This window comes from Bos grunniens, chromosome 10, assembly GCF_055505025.1.
Source record: "Bos grunniens cultivar Pamir isolate PY7600 chromosome 10, Bosgru_T2T1.0, whole genome shotgun sequence".
Taxonomy (NCBI): Eukaryota; Metazoa; Chordata; class Mammalia; order Artiodactyla; family Bovidae; genus Bos; species Bos grunniens.
The window spans coordinates 58273631-58294973 of NC_141174.1; the positions used below are offsets into that span (position 1 = coordinate 58273631).

The 21343-nt window shown below is 41.8% G+C and overlaps 1 long non-coding RNA gene across 1 annotated transcript in view; it reads left to right on the plus strand.

The window, feature by feature from the left end:
• LOC147364604 (uncharacterized) overlaps nt 1-21343 on the plus strand; it is a 169924-nt gene that overhangs the window by 13407 nt on the left and 135174 nt on the right. The window contains exon 3 of the long non-coding RNA XR_015134753.1: nt 13424-13539. This is a non-coding gene — a long non-coding RNA (uncharacterized LOC147364604). The remainder of the gene's footprint in view (nt 1-13423; nt 13540-21343) is intronic.

The following is a 21343-nucleotide window of genomic DNA, read 5'->3' on the forward strand; positions in this document are numbered from 1 at the left end:
AAAATAAAATCTGCCACTATTTGCACTTTTTCCCCATCTATTTGCCATGAAGTGATGGGACCAGAATCCATGACCTTAGTTTTTTGAATGTTGAGTTTTAAGCTAGCTTTTTCACTTTCTTTCTCCCTCATTAAGAGGCTCCTTAGTTCCTGTTTGCTTTCTACCATTCGAGTGGTATTATTGGCATATCTGAGGTTGTTGATTTCTCCCAGAAGTCTTGATTCCAGCTTATGCTGCATCCAAGCTGGCATTTCACATGATTTACTCTGCGTAGAAGTTAAATAAGCTAGGTGACAAGAGTAGATGACCCAGTAAATAGCTAGAATCTCTGCCAAAGCTGGAAACCAGGCTGCCTCATCATATAGGGTCCCTTCAAAGTGACCCACAATAGATATACACTTGTTCAAAATACTTCTTCACTTAGTTAAATCACTTTATTTATGGACATTAGGCCCCAAACAACAAAAATATTTAGAAGTAACTCCTGCAGTTTGTTTTGACTAAAGGAAGTACCACTTCATTGGATTCCAAACAACTTTGCAGTTGGGCTTCTCTGATGGCTCAGTGGGTAAAGAATCAGTTTGCAATGCGGGAGAAACAGGAGACTCAAGTTTGATCCCTGGGTCAGGAAGATCACCTGGATAAGGAAATGGCAACCCACTCCAGTATTCTTGCTTGAAAAATCCCATGGACAGAGGAGCCTAGTGGGCTACAGTCCAGAATTTCACAGAGTTAGACATGACTAAGCACAGCACAACTTTGCAATTACATCATATTTCCCATGAATTAGTAAATTATGGTAAATGATATGAAAGAGAAAGATGCTGTAGCCTCTATTGTAAGACAGCATATTAAAAAGCAGAGATACTACTTTGCCAACAAAGGTCCATGCTATGGTTTTTCCAGTAGTCATGTATGGATATGAGAGTTGGACTATAGAGAAAGCTGAGTGCAGAAGAACTGATGCTTTTGAACTGTGGTGTTGGAGAAAACTCTTGAGAGTCCCTTGGACTGCAAGGAGATCAAACCAGTCAATCCTAAAGGAAATCAGTCCTGAATATTCATTGGAAGGACTGATGCTGAAGCTGCAACTCCAATACTTTGGCCACCTGATGTGAAGAACTGACTCCTTGGAAAAGACCCTGATGCTGGGAAAGATTGAAGACAGGAGAAGAAGGGGATGACAGAAGATGAAATGGTTGGATAGCATCACCAACTCGATGGACATGAGTTTAAGCAAGCTTCAGGAATTGGCAATGGACAGGGAAGCCTGACGTGCTACAGTCCATGGGGTTGCAGAGTTAGACATGACTGAATGACTGAACTGAGCTGATAGATAGCTTCTAGCACATTTATGATAGTTCACACCATTTAGAGTCATTTAAGTTCAGTTCAGTTCAGTTGCTCAGTCGTGTCTGACTTTTTGCGACCCCATGAATCGCAGCACGCCAGGCCTCCCTGTCCATCACCAACTCCCGGAGTTCACTCAGACTCACTTCAGTGATGTGATGACTCATGTCGTCGAGTCAGTGATGCCATCCAGCCATCTCATCCTCTGTCGTCCCCTTCTCCTCTTGCCCCCAATCCCTCCCAGCATCAGAGTCTTTTCCAATAAGTCAACTCTTCGCATCAGATGGCCAAAGTACTGGAGTTTCAGCTTTAGCATCATTCCTTCCAAAGAAATCCCAGGGCTGAACTCCTTCAGAAAGGACTGGTTGGATCTCCTTGCAGTCCAAGGGACTCTCAAGAGTCTTCTCCAACACCACAGTTCAAAAGCATCAATTCTTTGGCACTCAGCCTTCTTCACAGTCCAACTCTCACATCCATACATGACCACTGGAAAAACCATAGCCTTGACTAGATGGACTTTTGTTGGCAAAGTAATGTCTCTGCTTTTGAATATGCTTTCTAGGTTGGTCATAACTTTCCTTCCAAGGAGTAAGTGTCTTATAATTTCATGACTGCAGACCATCTGCAGTGATTTTGGAGTCCAAAAAAATAAAGTCTGACACTGTTTCCACTGTTTCCCCATTTATTTCCCATGAAGTGATGGGACCTGATGCCATGATCTTTGTTTTCTGAATGTTGAGCTTTAAGCCAACTTTTCCACTCTCTACTTTCACTTTCATCAAGAGGCTTTTTAGTCCCTCTTCACTTTCTGCCATAAGGGTGGGGTCATCTGCATATCTGAGGTTATTGATATTTCTCCCGGCAATCTTGATTCCAGCTTGTGTTTCTTCCAGTCCAGGGTTTCTCATGATGTACTCTGCATATAAGTTAAATAAGTAGGGTGACAATATGCAGCCTTGACAAACTCCTTTTCCTATTTGGAACCAGTCTATTGTTCCATGTCCGATTCTAACTGTTGCTTCCTGATCTGCATACAGATTTCTCAAGAGTTTCTCAAGAATCCTCGCGTTCTCAAGAATTTCCAATTATAGATACCTAAATATGAAAGAAAGAAATCTGGGAAAAAAGTATCTTTCATGATCTTTCCTTCTTCCTTAATGTGTGTGTCTGTATCCTGTCTGGAGATCTTGCCCTATGCCCTGTTTCATTGTATGTGGATATTCCCCTATGACTAAAGGCGCTGTAAGTAGGAAAGTATGCACTCCTTCACATTAGGGCTCTTCTTTCCTGTTACCCAACTGTGACCTGTGGGTCTGGCATCTGAAATGGGAAAGGAAAAACCCTAGGGGCAGCCAGCATGACCCTCCAGTTGTTCTAGCTAAAGAATGCTGCATGGTGCGGGTGTGCTCAGTCGAATCCAAGTCTTCATGACCCTTGAGACTGTAGCCCACCAGGCTCCTCTGTCCATGGGATTTTCCAGGCAAGAATCCTGGGGTGGGGTACGATTTCCACCTCCAGGGGATCTTCTCGACCCAGGGATTCAACCTGTGTCTCCTGAATTGGCAGGCGGATTCTTTACCACTGAGCCACGTGGGAAGACCAATCTAAATTATAGTGTGTGGTAAAGGCTATACCCTTCATCCATTAGGGTCCAAGATTTTAGAAATGTAGAGACCTTTTCCCCTCAGAACTATAAGCTCTAACATGAATTTCAAAATCCTCAGTACGAACTGAAAAGCCAAGTCTTACTTTCTTTGTTTCTTGTTACAAGCCTTCACCTAGGGGCTTCACAGGTGGTGCTAGTGGTAAAGAAGCTGCCTGCTACTGCAGGAGATGTAAGAGATGTGGATTTGGTCCTTGGGTGGGAAAGATCCCCTGGAGGAGGAAATGGCAACCCACTCCAGTAGTCTTGCCTGGAGCATCCCATGGACAGAGGAGCCTGGCCGGTTACAGCCCATAGGGTCACACAGAGACAGAATTGACTTAGCATACAAGCAAGGAAAAGATAGAAAACCCTTTCTGTTTGTTCTGAGGGATGGGCCAAATGTACAAGTCTTCAGAAGAACTATGATACCACATGAGGTGTCATAACAATTAAAAATAGTTTTTCACAGTTAATACCCTTCATAATCTGACCAGGCCTACTTTTGGAAAAAACCTTATCATTTATTCCCTGCTTTCCTCTACCCGCTTTCCCAGCCCCCTGCCTGCCTGCTCACTTACCATTTATCCTGTGGTCCAGCTGTTCAGGACAACTTTTCATTTCCTGAGCATGCTGTGCACTATCATGCCTCTGTTCTTTGCTCAAGCTGACACTGCCTAGAGTGTTCTTTCATCCTCTTACTCTCTCTGCTGCTGAAAGCTTACTATTTTTTAAGGTTCAGCTAGTGGCTTCCTTGGGCTTCCCTGGGGGCTCAGTGGTAAAGAACTTGCCTGCCAATGCAGGAGACATGGGTTCAGTCCCTGGATTGAGAAGATCCCCTGGATGAGAAAATGGCAACCCACCCTAGTATTTCTTGCTTGGGAAATCCCATGGACCAAGGGGCTTGGCGGGCTACAGTCCATGGGGTCACAAAGAGTTTGACATAACTTAGTGACTACACAACAACCACAACCACAACAATGACTCCCTTGGAGAAGCCTTCTGGCCTGTGCCTTATCCTGGATTCTTCCTCTAGGCTTTACCAACAGGTAGTTCCTACTATTATAAAAAGGCATGTATCATATCATTTATGGCCAACCCAACATCTGTGGGGTGGGTCTTCCCTATAAAGATGAGCCTCTAGAGAGATGGAACGTTGTTCTGGGCATCTTTGAACTCCTAGTGTTTAGCACATGGAAATCATTCTATAAATGGAAAGTATTTGAATAAATGAAAGAATGAATGGGAAAAAAGCAGAAAAGTCTGAAGGAGGAACAAATTTAGATGAAGGGATGGTAATAATGGATTTGATTTTAGATACATTAAATTTGAGGATACCAGTGGGACATCCAGGTCAAGCTTCCCCATCATCTAAGTTATCCCTAGTATCCCTCCTGGATTCACAGTGGCTGCTCCATGTGTCTTCAGGTTATGCTAATTGGATCCATTCAAGGTTGGAACTGCATCAGTTAGGTTCTGGCAAGAAAGATATATCATCCTTAAGTGGGAGAATTGAAGAGAGTTAATAGACTGATTTGGAGAAGGCAGTGGCACCCCACTCCAGTACTCTTGCCTGGAAAATCCCATGGATGGAGGAGCCTGGTAGGCTGCGGTCCATGGGGTCGATAAGAGTCAGACATGACTGAGTGACTTCACTTTCACTTTTCACTTTCATGCATTGGAGAAGGAAATGGCAACCCACTCCAGTGTTCTTGCCTGGAGAATCCCAGGGGCGGAGGAGCCTGGTGGGCTGCCCGTCTATGGGGTTGCACAGAATCAGACATAACTGAAGTGACTTAGCAATAGACTGATTACAAACACACTGGGGGAAAGTACCTGGGGTGTTGAAGCACATACTAACAGTATATTTCTTCATCTTGAAAAGGCAAGGAGTGGTTACTGGAATTTACAAGAGTGGAGCTGGGGTTGTGGTTGTAGCTGGAGCTATAGGAGAAGCTGCTGGAGAGAAGCTGTGGTCTTTTGTGGAGGGATCCAGCCACTGCCAGCCTGCAGCCACATGTAGGGAGCTGAAGGAATAAATATCCTGACTTCTCTTTCCTACATAAGGGCTTCCAAGGTAGCTCAGATGGTAAAGAATCTGCCCACAGTGTGAGAGACCTGGGTTTAATCCCTGGGTCAGGAAGATCCCCTGGAGAAGGGAATGGTAACCCAATCCAGTATTCTTGCCTGGAGAATTCTATGGACAGAGGAGTCTGGAGGAGTCCATCGGGTTGCAGAGTTGGACATGACTGAGTGACTAACACACACACATACTCTTTCCTACTACTACTTTTATTGAACTCGCTCAGTTGTGTCCAACTGTTTGCGACCCCATGGACTGTGGCCCACCCTCCTCTGTCCATAGGATTCTCCAGGCAAGGATACTGGAGTGGGTTGCCATTTCCTTTTCCAGGGGATCTTCTTGACCCAGGGATTGAATCCAGGTCTTCGGCATTGCAGGCAGACACTTTACCATCTGAGCCACCAGGGAAGCCCCAAACTCCTTACCATTGGCCTAACCTAACTGGAAATCAGTGGACAAGGGATCATGTTTACTATCCATGGAATGACCTCTAGATAGTAGACAGGACCCCTTCTAGGGGCTTGAACAGGTAGAAAGGTATGGAGAGTGGATCTGGAGGGCAACCTAAGATCATCTGGTACAGAGGCTCTCTAAATCAAGCCAGCACCACAGTTTGCAGTCTTCAGCAGAGCTACCCTCTTGAGCATATGCCATTAGAGATTCCAGGGCTCATGTTGGATAGACAAGGTGATGAGCTACAAAGCAGGGATCTCAAGGGAGTAATTGTAATTGAGTATGGTAGCTAGTGGCACCCCACTCCAGTACTCTTGCCTGGAAAATCCCATGGATGGAGAAGCCTGGTAGGCTGCAGTCCATGAGGTCGCCAAGAGTCGGACACGACTGAGCGACTTCACTTTCACTTTTCACTTTCATGCATTGGAGAAGGAAATGGCAACCCACTCCAGTGTTCTTGCCTGGAGAATCCCAGGGATGGGGGAGCCTGGTGGGCTGCTGTCTATGGGGTCGCACAGAGTCAGACATGACTGAAGTGACTTAGCAGCAGCAGCAGCAGCATGGTAGCTAGAAGTCAGAGCTGGCTAGTGAAGCAATACCAAGCCTAAGTCTATGGAGTGAGACCAATGGAGGAATGAGTGAAGGAGTTAGAAGGAGAGCAGGAAGAAGCAGGATGTAGACAGCTGGAGTGATGGGGCTGTGTGGTTCAGGAAAGGAGAACAAGGGAGGTGAATTGTTACAGGTGAGCTCTTACCTGAGCAAGCAACACAGCAGAGTAAAGAGAGATGGCAACCTCTTCAGTTAATTATACCAGGCCAGCCCCCACATGACGTTGTCTTTGCATTGATTGTTTCCAATTGTGACCACAGTTCTTAAGTTCTGCCTCCAGCCCAACCTACCTCTCTCAGCACTGGAAGTGCCTCCTACTTCACTAGGATGATTGAAGTCATCAGAAGTAGGTTTGTTCAACCTCTACTTGCTGCCTCACTTCCTGTCTTCACTTCCTCTTGTCCCAGAGAAAAAGTTTTCTTTCCTCCTCTATGTGGCTCTCTGAGCCTTCTCCTGTATCCTTAATCTCTTCATCTCCCCCATTCTCCAAAAGGAAGTTGATACTTCAGTTGTCTTTTCTCTCTAACACTTTCCACTAGCTTTCCTTCACACAAATTAGCCTGAAAAAACAAAAATCACAGACTGATCACCCTTTTCCAGCTACTGTCCTCTCACTCCTTATCTTGGGTACCAAAACCCTAGAAAAATTAGCTCATGGTCACTGGCCCCCAATTCTACCATCTACTCCCTCTTCTCTGTGTTTTGACTCCTTTGACATAGCTCAGCTGAATATGAAGTCTCCAGTGGCCAACTAATCAGCCCCTCAAATTTTTTTTATCCATCTGGAGTTATGAATTGAGAGATTTTAATTATAAAACAACCCTTGCCTTGAAACTTGTTCCTTCACATGCATGACCCAGTGTTCTCCTGGACCTCTTCCCTCTTCTTCCAATGTCTCTGTGCCTTCTCCAGCAGTGTTGGGCAGGGTGGAGCTCTGGAATTAGACTTTCTGGGTTCACATCCTAGCTCATCCACTTCCTATTTGTGCAGTGTTGGACAAGTCATTGGATCTTGTTGAACCTTGGTTTCCTTGTCTGATAAACAAAAGTGGGATTGGTAGCTGCCCTTTTGGGTGGTGTGAGAATTCAATGGCATGATAAACATAAAGCACTTTGCAGGCTGCCTGGCTTGTAATAAGTGCTGCATTAGCTTTCAACATTTTTATCTCTCCCCTCTTATCTCTGATATATTTTCTTCCATCAGGTGTACCAATACATCATTCTTGAACTTTCTTTGTGCTTGCCTGCTTTTTGCTCACATCATTGTCCCTCCCTGGAAGGTTCCCATCTCAACTTCATTTATTGAAATCCATCTACTTCTTTAAGACCCACTTAAATGCCACCTTCTCTCTGAAGCTCTCTCTGGTCACTCAAAGCAAAGCTTATTTATTCTCCAATGAAAGCTTATAATCTTTTGTTCATTCTTCTGGCATATTTTGTCTTGTATTGTAATTATTTAATTATATAATTTACCTTACTTATTTTCAATTTTTTGATTGCAAAGGGATAACTGGTGGGTGTTGAGTAGTAGGTGGTCGTGAATACATTAGTATGGGGCCATGTATCCTAATCCAGTGAGGAAAGCATTACATTAGATTCAGTGGAAATATCTTTATAAAGAATATAGACCATCTCAAGGGAATACTGAACAGAGTTCACTTAGGTGATTCTGAAATAAATGACATGGGAAAAGCAAAAGAATGAGCACATGAATTCTTCACTTGTTTTTAATACATACAAAACACTGGGAAAATATGTAGAAAACTGGAGGTTAAACCTCAGAAAAGCTATCTGATTTTAACACGAATAAGAATGAAGTGCTGAGTCAAAGTTGTTTAAGAAATTAATCAAGTAAAAAAAAAAGTTTATATATTCCATGCCTGTTCTCAGAAACTCAGAATATAACTGAGAGAGTTTAAATTTGGCTGAATATGAGAGAAGGAAAGAGACAACAGAATAGATCTTGCACTCTGTGGGCCTTTGTTAAATATGAGTGAACAAATGAATTAAGAAATGTAGCCATCAAAGTAAAATCTTACTGCTTTAAAATCACCATACTCAACAAGAGTAAATTGAATTTGATTGATTTGGCTGTGTGGCTTTGACAGTGAGCTCTTTTCACTCTAAATATTTGTCACTGATGCGCATTTTCTCATTAATGTTCCCTCTTGTCTTGGATCCTTTCAAGACACTGCTGTGATGGACCTAGAGATGATCATACTAAGTAAGTCAGACAAAGACAAATATCATGTGGTATCACTTATATGTGGAATCTAAAAGAAATGATACAAGTGAATGTATTTACAAAACAGAAATAGATTCAGATATAGAAAACAAACTGATGGTTATTGAAGGTGAAAGAACGGTGGGGTGAGTAGGGATTAACACACACAATTATATATAAAATAGATAAACAATAGGGACCTACAGTATATCACAGGAAACTGTATTCAACATCCTTTAATAACCTAAGTGGAAAAGAATCTGAAAAAGAATATACATATATTTGTAAATAGCTGAATCATTTTGCTGGATACCTGAAACTCACACAACCTTGTCAATTAGCTATGCTTCAATAAAAAAAAAAATACTGCCATAGTTTTCTTCCTACTTCTCTGGTTACATATTCTCAGTATTTCTTCTTTAGCATTCCTTTCTTCGAATGTGTCTCTTCTCATTTTGCTCTCTATATCCTTTCTGCATGATCCATCCATCCATCCCCATGGTTTCAGGTCTCTTTCATATACTGATAACTCTCAAATATACATTTCCAGGCTCCAGACGCACATATCCAACCAACTACTTGAAGTCTTCACATTTCACTCATCAACACTGAGCTGAACTCATTGACTTTTGCCACCCAGCCTGAGACTGAGGCACATGAGCCTGTTAGCTAGTGGTGAGCCTTCATGTCACCCTTTCAATATTAACTGATTGATTGTATAATTTATAGCATATTAGTTTCAGGTGTACAGCCTAATGATTCATATATATTGCAAAATGACCACCGCAATAAATCTAGTTAACCTCCTCAAGCTTTATTTAGAATAGAGGCTGAGAGCTTTTGAAAGGAAGGATAGAAAAAAAATTGTTAGTGTTTCAGCACTCCAGCTTCTATTTCCCTGGCCAAATCTGCTTGGTCCCAAACTTGGATATCTCATTAAGAAAAGCAAAAGCCATGTGGCTAATCAGAACCTTCCTCCTTAGGAGTCAGTCCAGTGAGTTGCCATCTTTATTAGAATGTTCCATCACAGGGAGAGGAGTCTCAAGTGAGGAGTCTCAAGTGGCTTATCTGAATATTCTGTACAACTACATGTAGTGATCTCTTCCATAGAGGTTCTGACCAGAGTTTCCTCCTACTCCTTGTATTTCTGGTGATATTTAGGGATATAGGTAATTTCTCTTGGAAGCTTCCCACATAGTATGGCTCTGCCCTAACTCAAGGCTCACTTTCCTATAGAATTAGCAATCTAAGTAAATGGTATCACATTACATATTTTCCCAAGCTGGAACACCAGATATCATCTTTATTTCTTCTTTCTCTTACTCAACCACCATGTCAGATCTGTTTCTTATTTTCTAAAATTACCCCACTTTCTTATTTCAAATACTTTATCCATTAAGTCTCTTGAATTCTTGCCCAAGAGTGATACCATCTGTGCGTAATGAGGTTCTATTTCTTTCCTTCCAATTAGACTGCCAGTAAAATGTTAAAAGGAAACAGTGATAGCAAGCATCTTGGTCTTATTTCCTTTTTGAAAGGAAATATTTCTAATGATTCATCATTAAGTATAATGTTTGCTCTAGATTTTTGGTGGATACTCTTTTTAAATTAAGAAAATTCCCATGTATTTCTAGCCTGCTAAGGGATTTTCTTAAAAGGCTATACATCTTTTATCAAATGTTTTTTTCTATATATTTGAGATGATCATATTTTTGGACTCACACAAATCAGAAAGAATCAAGCTTCTCTATTCACTTGGAGGCTGGTCTAGATTTTTATTTTCTCCTATTGCTCTTGTCTAGGTTTAGTATCAAGCATTTACTTGCCTCATAACAAGAGATGGGTGAGTTGACCCCCTTTTTTTGACTCATTGGAACAGTTTGTAAAAGCTTGAGATTGTGTGTTTCTTAACGTTTTGCTGGAACTCACCTATAAGACTGACTAGACCTAATATTTATTTCTTTCCTTTTTATTTTGGAAGATAGATTTTAGTTTCTTGAATAGCTCCAGGCCTATTCAGGCTTCTTCTTGAGTCTGCTTTGACTAGTTTTTATAATTGTTACCAAATCCAAGCTTTCACATTTACAAACATAAAAAAAAAATTAATGTCTTTCTGTCTCTGAATGTGATATAATTTACTTCTTTAATTGCTCAGTAATTCTTCAAAAGTGTATAGGTCATAAAAGACATGTAAAGACTAAGGAAATGTCACAGATTGGAGGAGACTGAGGAAAAATAGCAACTAAATGTAATTTGGTACCTGGATAAGATCCTGGAACAGAAAAAGACCATTTGTGGATAAATAGGTGAGCTTTGACTAAAGTTTGCAGTTTAGTTAATAGTAGTGTACCAATGTTAATTTCTTAGTTTTGATAATTGTACTATGCTGATGTAACATGAGGAGAAGTTTAGTGAAAGAACTCTTCTATCTCTTTCAACTTTTCTGTAAGTCTAAAATTAGTTTAAAGTAAAAAGTTAAAAAAAGAGATAATTCTGGTAGTGTGTAGAAAATAGACTGGGAGTGGGGGCAGGCTGGACACAGGGAAAATAAGTAGCAGTTCAGGAAATGTGGTTTGGAAGAGTAAGGATGAGAAGTGGTTGATTAAATTTAAAACTACCATGTCTGTACCTCTGTCTTATTTTTGATTCCTAATATTTATTTTACTGTCTCCCTTTTTAACTTAATAAATCTTACTAAAGTTATATTGACTTTAGCAGTCTTCTCAAGGAACTAAATTTTGAAAAAATTCTTTAAATTTTTTTCTTTCTTTGCTATTACATTCATTTTTATTATTTCCTTAATAAATATTTATTGTGCTCTTAGTATATACCAGGCATTTTCTAAGCACTATAAATAAGTCAGTGAACAAAAGTGACTAAGATTCCTGTCATCAAATCCATGAAGCCTTAAAGTCAAAGGTGCCCAGCAGCAGGACCTAGTGAGAGGGCAGTGGTACATCTGGGACCAAGACCGGAAGAACCAGAAGGCATGAATAAACTGTATGAGCAGATAGTCCAGAGCCCCATGTCACCCTGACAAGTGCATGGGTGCTCCTCCCCCAGCTCATACGTGCGGCCATATGGAGAGATCCTTGTGACCATGCAGTGTGGGCATAATCCCAGGTTGGTTTACAAATGAGTTGGCTGGGAATATCACATAAGCTGAAAATTATAGCCACATTTGTCAATGACCTTGAAAGACTTCAGAGGGGGCAGATCTTCCCAATGGATGGCATGTGAGAGATGCACCTGGTCATCTACTTTGTGCTGAAGTGGCCTGAGGTGAGGATGCACATAGATTCCTGGGCAATGGCCAATGGCTTGGCTGTCTGGACAAGAAATGTACTGGAAAATCAGACACAAGGAAATCTGGTATAGAGATGAATGGATGGACTGATGGGAGTGGGCATGAAGTGTAATGATCTTTGTGTCCCTTGTAATGCCCACTAGAAAGGATCCCTCATGGGAGAGACTCTGAACAACGAAGTAGACAGATTGACTCAGCCAGTTGTCAATCAGCCAGTTGTAGGCAGCCTTCATCATCAGCTACCCCAGAGCTGGTCTTGTGGGCACCCGATTGGAGTGGCCACAGTGATCGAGATGAGGGCTACTGACCTGATTTAGCAACTGTGGCCTCTGAAAGTCTGAGTTGTTAGCAATAGAGACCAGTGCTGAGCACCTGGATATGGTACTATTCCCTGAAAAGGTTAATCAGCCACCTGGTGGCAAGTCAGTTACATTAGGCTCCCTTCATCCTGGATCAGCGATTGGTTTTCACAGGGATAGGTGCTTATTTTGGGCATGCTTTTTGCCTTTCCTGCCCATACAGCAAGCCTTAGCCAGCACCCTTATTTGGGAGCTTATAGAATGTTCAATCCACAGGCATAGGATCCCACACAGCACAGGGTACTCATATCACAGTAAAGAACAGGTGGGAGCGAACTCATGCCCATGGGAACCACTGGTTGCATCACAAGCCATATGCCCCAGAAGAAGCAGGTCTCAGAGAGTTCTGAAACAATCTTCCAAAGGCACAGCTGAAGCCCTAGCCCAGCCCAGACACAATACTATGAGAGACTGGGGCATTATCTTTTAGGATGCAACATGTGTCAGAGACTTCTGTATGGCACTGGGTCCCCAAGTGAAATAATATATGGATTGGAGAACCGAGGAGTGGAAGCATGAGTGATCCCCTCCCCACCTCCCCGCCCACTTCCATCACTCCTGATGATCCACTGGGAGATATTGTCCTTCCTGACCCTGCAACTCTCAAATTGGCAGGGTTAGAGATGCTTATCCTTCAAAGAGGCTCATCTTTACCAGGGAACTAAAGCCCTTTGGATTTCTTGTGTCCAGGATCAAGTAGGCAAGAAGAGGTGCCTCTGTCTCACCAGGAAGTAGAGCTGCTGTTATAAAGGGGGCAGGAGGAACACACATGGAGCTAGATGATCCACTAGGGAGCCTCTGGGTGATCTCTGGCTGCTTGTAATTGCGAATGGACACATGCCCAACCTGAGAAGATGCCTCAGCAATGAAGGTTTGGGTCACACCACTAGGAAAGCCACCTAGACCTGCTAAGGTGATAGCTGAGGGTGAGGGAAATTTAGGCTAATTGTGGAGGAGGGAGTTATGCCCTGGTAGCTACTCCATCAATTCCCCCTCCTCTAAGCTTTCCCTTAGACTAGAGGCCATGGGAACCATGGAAGAGCTGCTGCCCAAACTTACCTTGAAAAATAGTTCTATGCAGGTGAAGGGGTGGACTGTGGCCGCCGTGGGAATGGACCACTCAGATCTTCTGCTGAGGGGAGTATGGCTGCCTGACAACCCCTCTGTACACACCACTATATTCACACAGAAGACTTGTGTCTTCTGGGTTCTTCCAGCTATGATGGAGCACAGCTGGATACTAGTGCTGACCCATTCTTGAAGGTCATGGGATAACTCTAACGGGAAACTTTGGCTCAAGGACTTCACATCAACCTAGCCAAACTATTTGGGAACTGAGCTGCAGTTTGAGACTCTTCCTACCCAAACCTCCTTCTTTCCTCCTCTCTTTTTCACAGGTATCATCATGATTGGAAGCCTCTCTCAGCCTACTCCTGCTTCCTTTATGCTTCACAACAACATATGAATCTCTTGCACATATAATCCCATCTTGGCATCTGCTTCTTGGAGGACCGTGAGTAACACTTGATATTTAAGGCCTTGAGACTGGGGGAGGTGCTCAAGGTTGTGAGTGCAGATAGAAATGAGAAGGGAACTGAGGTCTGGGGGCTCTCCAGCATCGAGTGAAGGAGAAGAGAAAATTAACAGCAGAAACCAAGAAGGGTGGCTAGCAAAGTAGCCAAGAGAATGTGCTGTTCTTGAAACCAAGTAAAGACAGTGTATCTGAGAAAAGGAATAATTGACTATGTCAGGGATGGTGCCTGGTTGTGTAAACTAGGGGTCATGGGTTTAGCAAGATTACACTCACAGTGACTTTGACAAGAGCAATTTTAGTGGAGGGTATGGATGACCCCTGATTGGTGTGTGTTTAAGAGATAATACCAAAACCATTTCAAGTTTTCGTACCTGGGATTTTTCAGGAGTGCTAACTAGAACAACTTTATTGAGGAGATGTGTTGCAAAGAGAAACTGGGAAATGGGGCAGTAGCTGGCTGGGGAACTGAGATCAACGAAAGGATTTTTAAAGATGCTCGAGATAATGCCATTTAAGTATGCTGATAGTGGGCTGACCCAGTAAGGATAAAAAAAAAATTTATTGACATAAGCAGAAAGTGAAGCACTGTTGAAGTGGAGTGCTGGTGACTCTGTGAGAAAGGATGAGGTCACTGAAGGGGGAAACTCTTTAAAGAGGATTCACTCCAACTCCCTGCTCCTCCCAGGCCGACGCCTTGCCTGAGGTCAGTTACCCTTGAGTCCTTGAAATAAAACAGAATTTCCCATCCTTTCAGGGAATTTCACAGAGAATTTCTTAGCACTCAAATTTTCAGTTCCCTCTTTGCGTTTGGTATCTAGAGATTTCACATAGCCTTTCATGATTTTTGACTATACTTCTAAGCTTATTTTAAAACTTTAACCCATTTCATGTTTTTGTATCTGGAGTTTTTATCTGGCTATCTCAGTTTACTATCTTAGTGGAAGTGGGAGTCTCCTGCAGGGATTTTTTTCTCAAGTGGAGATCTCGTTAGGGTACTTCTTTGATGGTTTACAGTTATAGGAATAAGATCCAGGCTTCTCGTGATGACGTGTAAAACCTGTTTCTTTCTTGTCTGGCTCCTAGCTGTCCGTCTCTTGCAGTCTCAGGAGACATGAATAGGTCCTAAGACTCACCATGCTTTCTAGTGCCCCCTTGTCTTTGCATATGTTGCTCTCTTCCCTATAAAGGCATCCCTTCTCCATAAGTCTGAAGCTTGCTCACCCTGTAAGACCCATTTAGGGAGCTGATGCCTAAGACCAATCTTTCCAACTCACCTCATTCCCAAGAGTAATTTAAATGCCTATCTCACGTGCTCATCACACTCATAGCTCGGGGAAAGCTTTGTGCCCTGAGTATCATTGTCTATTTGTGTGTTAGTTTCCTCTGTCTGGTTTGCTCCTGGCTGCCTCTAGCATTTCCAGTGCTTCTACATCCTAGGCATACTGTACCTTGGTAAATGTTGGGCGCTCTTCCCTGGTGGCTTAGGTGGCAAAGAATCTATCTGCAATGCAGGAGATGCAGGTTCAATCCCTGGGTCAGGGACATTCCCTGGAGAAGGGAATGATTACCTACTCCAGTATTCTTGCCTGGAGAATTCCATGGACAGAGGAGCCTGGAAGGCTATAGTCCATGGGGTTGCAAAGAGTCAGACATTACTGAGTGACTAACACAATAAGTTTTCTGTATGAGTCACAGAAGTCTCAAAATTTCTTCTGGATAGGGAAATATATCTCAATAATATTTTTTTATAAAATATATTTTGTTGATTGTTAAAGACTTTATATAGCATTGGCATAACTCAGATAAATAAAGACTGTTAGAATTTCAAATCTAGAGAGAATCTAGACATTCTTGTTGTTCAGTCACTCAGTCATGTGCGACACTTTGCGACCCCACAGACTGCGCCACACCAGACTTCCCTGTCCTTCACTATCTCCCAGAGTTTGCTCAAACTCTTGTCCATTGACTTGATGATGCCATCCAGTCATCTCATCCTCCATCACCCCCTTCTCCTCCTGCTCTCAATCTTTCCTAGCATTAGGGTCTTTTCCAATGAGTTGGCTCTACTCATCAAGTGGACAAAGTATTGAAGCTTCAGCTTTAGCATCAGTCCTTCTAGATCGACTAGTTTGATCTCCTTGTTGTCAAAGGGACTCTCAAGAGTCTTCTCCAGCACCACAGCTCAAAAGCATTGATTTTTCTGCATTCAACCTTCTTTATAGTCCAACTCTCACAACCATACATGTGCTTGTGCTTGGTTGCTCAGTCGTGTCCAACTTTTTGCAACCCCATGAACTATAGCCTGCCAGGCTCCTCTGTCCATGGGGAATCTCCTGGGAAGAATACTGGAGTGATTTGCCATGCCTTCCTCCAGGGGATCTTCCCAATCCAGGGATGGAATCCAGGTCTCCTGCATTGTAGGCGGATTCTTTACTGAGCCACCAGGGAAGCCCAAGAATACCATAGCTTTGACAATACAGACCTTTGTTGGTAAAGTGATGTCTCTGCTTTTTAGTATACTGTCTAGTTTTGTCATAGTTTTTCTTTCAAGGAGCAAGCATCTTTTAATTTCATGGGTGCAGTCACCATCTGCAGTGATTTTGGAGCCCAAGAAAATAGTCTGTCACTGTTTTCATCATTTCCCGATCTGTCTACCATGAAGTGATGGGACCAGATGCCATGATCTTACTTTTTTGAATGTTGAGTTTTAAGTCAGCTTTTTCACTCTTCTTTCACCTTCATTAACAGGCTCTTTAGTTTCTCTTCACTTTCTGCCATAAGGTGGTGTTATCTGCATATATGAGGTTATCGATATTTCTCGCAGCAATCTTGATTCCAGCTTGTGCTCCATCCAGCCTGGCATGATGTACTCTGCATAGAAGTTAAATAAGCAGGGTGACAATATACAGCTTTGACATACTCCTTTCCCAATTTGGAATCAGTTCATTGTTTCACGTCTAGTTCCAACTGTTGCTTCTTGACCTGCATACAGGTTTCTCAGGAGGCAGGTAAGGTGGTCTGGTATTCCCATCACTTTAAGAGTTTTCCATAGTTTGTTGTGATCCACACAGTCAAAGGCTTTAATGTAGTCAGTGAAGCAGAAGTAGATGTTTTTCTGAAATTCCCTTGCTTTTTCTATGATCCAATGAATGTTGGCAATTGGATCGAAATTCTTAGGGATTACTTAACTCATCTCCTTTATTCCCTGCATAAAAAAATGTATCTTTCTTTGTACCAATTTCTGTGTCTATCCACAGTGTATGAGAATGCCTCTTTCTGCTCACACTTTCTTCCTAGCCTAGGTATTTTCAGTGTCTTATATCTTTGATAGTAAATTGAGTGTATCGTATGTTTATTGGAAATTTATCTTTCTTCATTTCTGAAATGTCTGTTTATATCCTTCTCTCAGTTTTAATAGGGATGTTGATATTTTTCATATTTATTTGTAAGTGCATTTTATAACTAAAGATATTAACCCTTTGTTTCTCATATATACTACAAGAGTTTTTCTAGATTTAACTTTCTTTAGAGTGTCTTCTGTACCAATGGTCAAATGTGTCAGTTTCCCTTTTTGGTTTTAAACTTGATGCCATTCTAGGGATTATCTTCTTCACTGAGATCATAACAGAACAGAGTATAAAATTGTTCTATCCCTAAGAAAACCATAATTGAAAAAGACACATGTACCTCAGTGTTATTAACTGCAGCACTATTTAGAATAGCCAGGGCTTCCCTGGTGACTCAGCTGGTAAAGAATCTGTCTGCAATGCATGAGACCTCAGTTTGATTCCCGGGTCGGGAAGATCCCCTGGAGAAGGGAACAGCTACCCACTCCAGTATTCTTGCTTGGATAATTCCATGGACAGAGAAGCCTGGCAGGCTACAGTCCATGGAGTTGCAGAGTCAGGCACAACTGAGCAACTTTCACTTTCTTTCACTTCAGAATAGCCAGGACACAGACGCAACCTAGATGTCTGTCAATAGATGAATGGATAAAGAAGTTGTGGTGCATATATACAATGGAACATTACTCGATCATGAAAAGGAACAAATTTGAGTCAGTTCTAGTGAGGTGGATGAACCTAGAGCCTGTTAGTACACAGTGAAGTAAATCGGAAAGAGAAAAACAAATATTGTATGTTAACACATATATATGGAATCTAGGAAAATGGTAGTGATGAACCTATGGGCAGGGCAGGAATAGAGACTCAGACATGGAGAACAGACTTGTGGACACGGGGAGAGAAGCACTGAAATATGTACATTACCATGTGCAAAACAGAGAGCTAATGGGAAGTATGGTGTGACACAAGGGGCTTCCCTGGTGCTCTGTGACAACCTAGAGGGGTGGAATGTGGCAGGAGGTGGGAGGGAGGCTCAAGAGGGAAGGAATATATGTAAACCTATAGCTGATTCATGTTGATGTATGGCAGAAGCCAACACAACTTTGTAGGGCAACTATCCTCCAATTAAAAATAAATAAATTAAAAAACTGTTCTATATTTAACAAAATGTGCTGAGTGGCTCAGTTGTGTCTAACTCTTTGCGACCCCATGGACTGTAGCCCGCAAGGTTCCTCTGTCCATGGGATTTCCGAGGCAAGAATACTGGAGTGGTTGGCATACTGTACTCCAGGGGATCTTCCTGACTCAGGGATCAAACTTGAATCTCTTGTGTCTCCTGTATTGGCAGGCAGATTTTTTACCATTGTGCCACCTGGGAAGCGCCATTTAACAGTACATTTTATTATTATTTTTTACATTTCAGATTTTAGTCCACCTAACTTTTTTTTAATGTCAGAAAATAATCTCACTTTATCTGCCCTCACATTTTTTATCGAATTGCTCCAATGCTGTTTCTACAGTTTTATATATTACTAATTCAAAGTGAAGGCACTGGTATATTTTCATGAAGAGCACAGAGAGGAGGGCAGAGAGGTCTGGATCTCCTTGCTGAGCACTAGCTCTGCCTATTTTCTGATGTTGTGAGGTTTAATGGAAATAGTTTATGTGACATACTGGCACCGATGAGGAATGTACTGTCATTGGGCACCTTTATGACTTAGTAGTAGTAGCATTAATTGATTTTTTCTTCTCTGGACTCTATTTTATTCTGTTGATCTGTTCATCTATACCTGTCCCGGGATCAGATCAGATCAGATCAGTCGCTCAGTCATGTCCAACTCTTTGCGACCCCATGAATCGCACCACGCCAGGCCTCCCTGTCCATCACCAACTCCCGGAGTTCACTCAGACTCACATCCATCGAGTCAGTGATGCCATCCAGCCATCTCATCCTCTGTCGTCCCCTTCTCCTCTTGCCCCCAATCCCTACCAGCATCAGAGTCTTTTCCAATGAGTCAACTCTTCGAGTGAGGTGGCCAAAGTACTGGAGTTTCAACTTTAGCATCATTCCTTCCAAAGAAATCCCAGGGCTGATCTCCTTCAGAATGGACTGGTTGGATCTCCTTGTTGTCCAAGGAACTCTCAAGAGTCTTCTCCAACACCACAGTTCAAAAGCATCAATTCTTCGGGGCTCAGCCTTCTTCACAGTCCAACTCTCACATCTATACATGACCACAGGAAAAACCATAGCCTTGACTAGACAAACCTTTGTTGGCAAAGTTATGTCTCTGCTTTTCAATATGCTATCTAGGTTGGTCATAACTTTCCTTCCAAGGAGTAAGCGTCTTTTAGTTTCATGGCTGCAGTCACCATCTGCAGTGATTTTGGAGCCCAGAAAAATAAAGTCTGACACTGTTTCCACTGTTTCCCCATCTATTTCCCATGAAGTGATGGGACCGGATGCCATGATCTTCGTTTTCTGAATGTTGAGCTTTAAGCCAACTTTTTCACTCTCCACTTTCACTTTCATCAAGAGGCTTTTGAGTTCCTCTTCACTTTCTGCCATAAGGGTGGTGTCATCTGCATATCTGAGGTTATTGGTATTTCTCCCGGCAATCTTGATTTCAACTTGTGTTTCTTCTAGTCCAGCGTTTCTCATGATGTACTCTACATATAAGTTAAATAAGTAGGGTGACAATATACAGCCTTGACAAACTCCTTTTCCTATTTGGAACCAGTCTGTTCCATGTCTTGGGATAGTACTGCTTTAATTTCCTGCAGTTTGATCAAATATTTTATTATCTATTAGGCAAAATCCCTTGTGTGGGTTTTAACTTCTTGTAAATAATATGAAACATCTTTTTTATTGCACATATAACAGTACATTTCGTTGCTCCTTTTTCTTGTCCTTAGTTATTTTAAAAGCATCTCAATATTTTTTAGGGTTTAGTATTTTAGTATCCAGAATGTAATTCTAGTTCAGAAGTTTAGGAAAAGATGGCAAACAATGGATGTCATAAGAAAAAGTTGAATAGTTAGGGTTATTTGGATTTACTTGATGTATCATGAAGAAGAAATTAACTTGTTATCTTCCATCACCTCTGTGAACTAAATGAGGAAATAGGTTTAAATTGCAACATGGGTTTTGGTTAAACAAAAACAAAAAATTTTTCTTAAAAAAAAAAGTAAGTCTGATTAGAGAGTGAAGCATACTTCCAAAGAAAATGTTAAACAATATTCTGAGGTTTTCTAATTCTTTCTTATATCTTTGTACACGCTTGGCCTGTGGAAGGGAAAGGAGCATCTATCTCTCTGTTGATTGTTTAAGGGACTTTCTAACTTTAGGATTCCATGAATGTTAACCTTTAATGCAAGCTAACCTGCATTTTGGGGACTTTCCATGCATGTTAGGAACCAAAGTGCCATCATCCTCAACAGAGTCTAGTTTAATAATAGTTTTGCACAATAATACACAAGTCTTAAAAGCACTTGTTTTTCTTTATTTTAATCAGTTTCTCTTGACTTGTCATTAGTATTTCGAGCATATGAATGAGTCATTATCTCTTAAAACGTGCCTCTTGCTTTGTTTACTTTTTGCACATATGCCCCGAGACAGGGAGCAGCAGGAAATGGCCCGTTACTGGCGACTATCAAATAGTGATCTTCAATTTCTTTCACTGCATGGTTTATTTTTTTTAATTCACACATCCACTCACTTTATTAATGCTTTTCCACACCTAATGCACATTTCTGATGCTGCTTTACATTTGAGAAAATTCTCAAAATATCACAAGTGAGCTGGAAACAGAGAAATAATGGAGACTTAGGGCACTACAGTTCCCAGCAAGGTCTTAACTTTCTCATAACTTTATTGCTTTGGATTAACATCAATCAACCAAATGTTTCTGGGGTTACTCTTACAGTGGGTGTTGTGAGATTAAAAAGAAATATTTATTTATTTCATTATGCATTCAATAGTTAGCAAATATTTATTAAGAGCCCTGGATAGATGCTGGAATCTACTGGAAAGAAACTACACCCAAAGTTTTCAGTCTAGCCAGATTTGCAGATATAAGTGTTATGAGTGCTATAAAAAAAGAAGAGGGATCAAATTTATTTATTCAACATGCATCTCTTGACCCTTCTTCTTGCTTTGTGCAAAGCATAAGTGTTATATATATTGGGAAGTGGATCAATAGAGGCTTCCTGTAAGGAGTTGAGTGCCAGCTAAAAATATAGGGACTTTCAGAAGTCATAGGTAAATGAGTTGCCCTTGTAGTGCATGAGCCAGATAATCACTGAGGCACTGGCAGAAGTTTCCCTCCTGTCTTCCTACTGCCTGCCACCCTGAGAGCCACACAGCACATGGACTGCCATTTCCAGGGAGGCAGCAGGGCAGCTGTGGAAGCCACCTCAAGCTGGTAGAAGGAGAGGTCAGC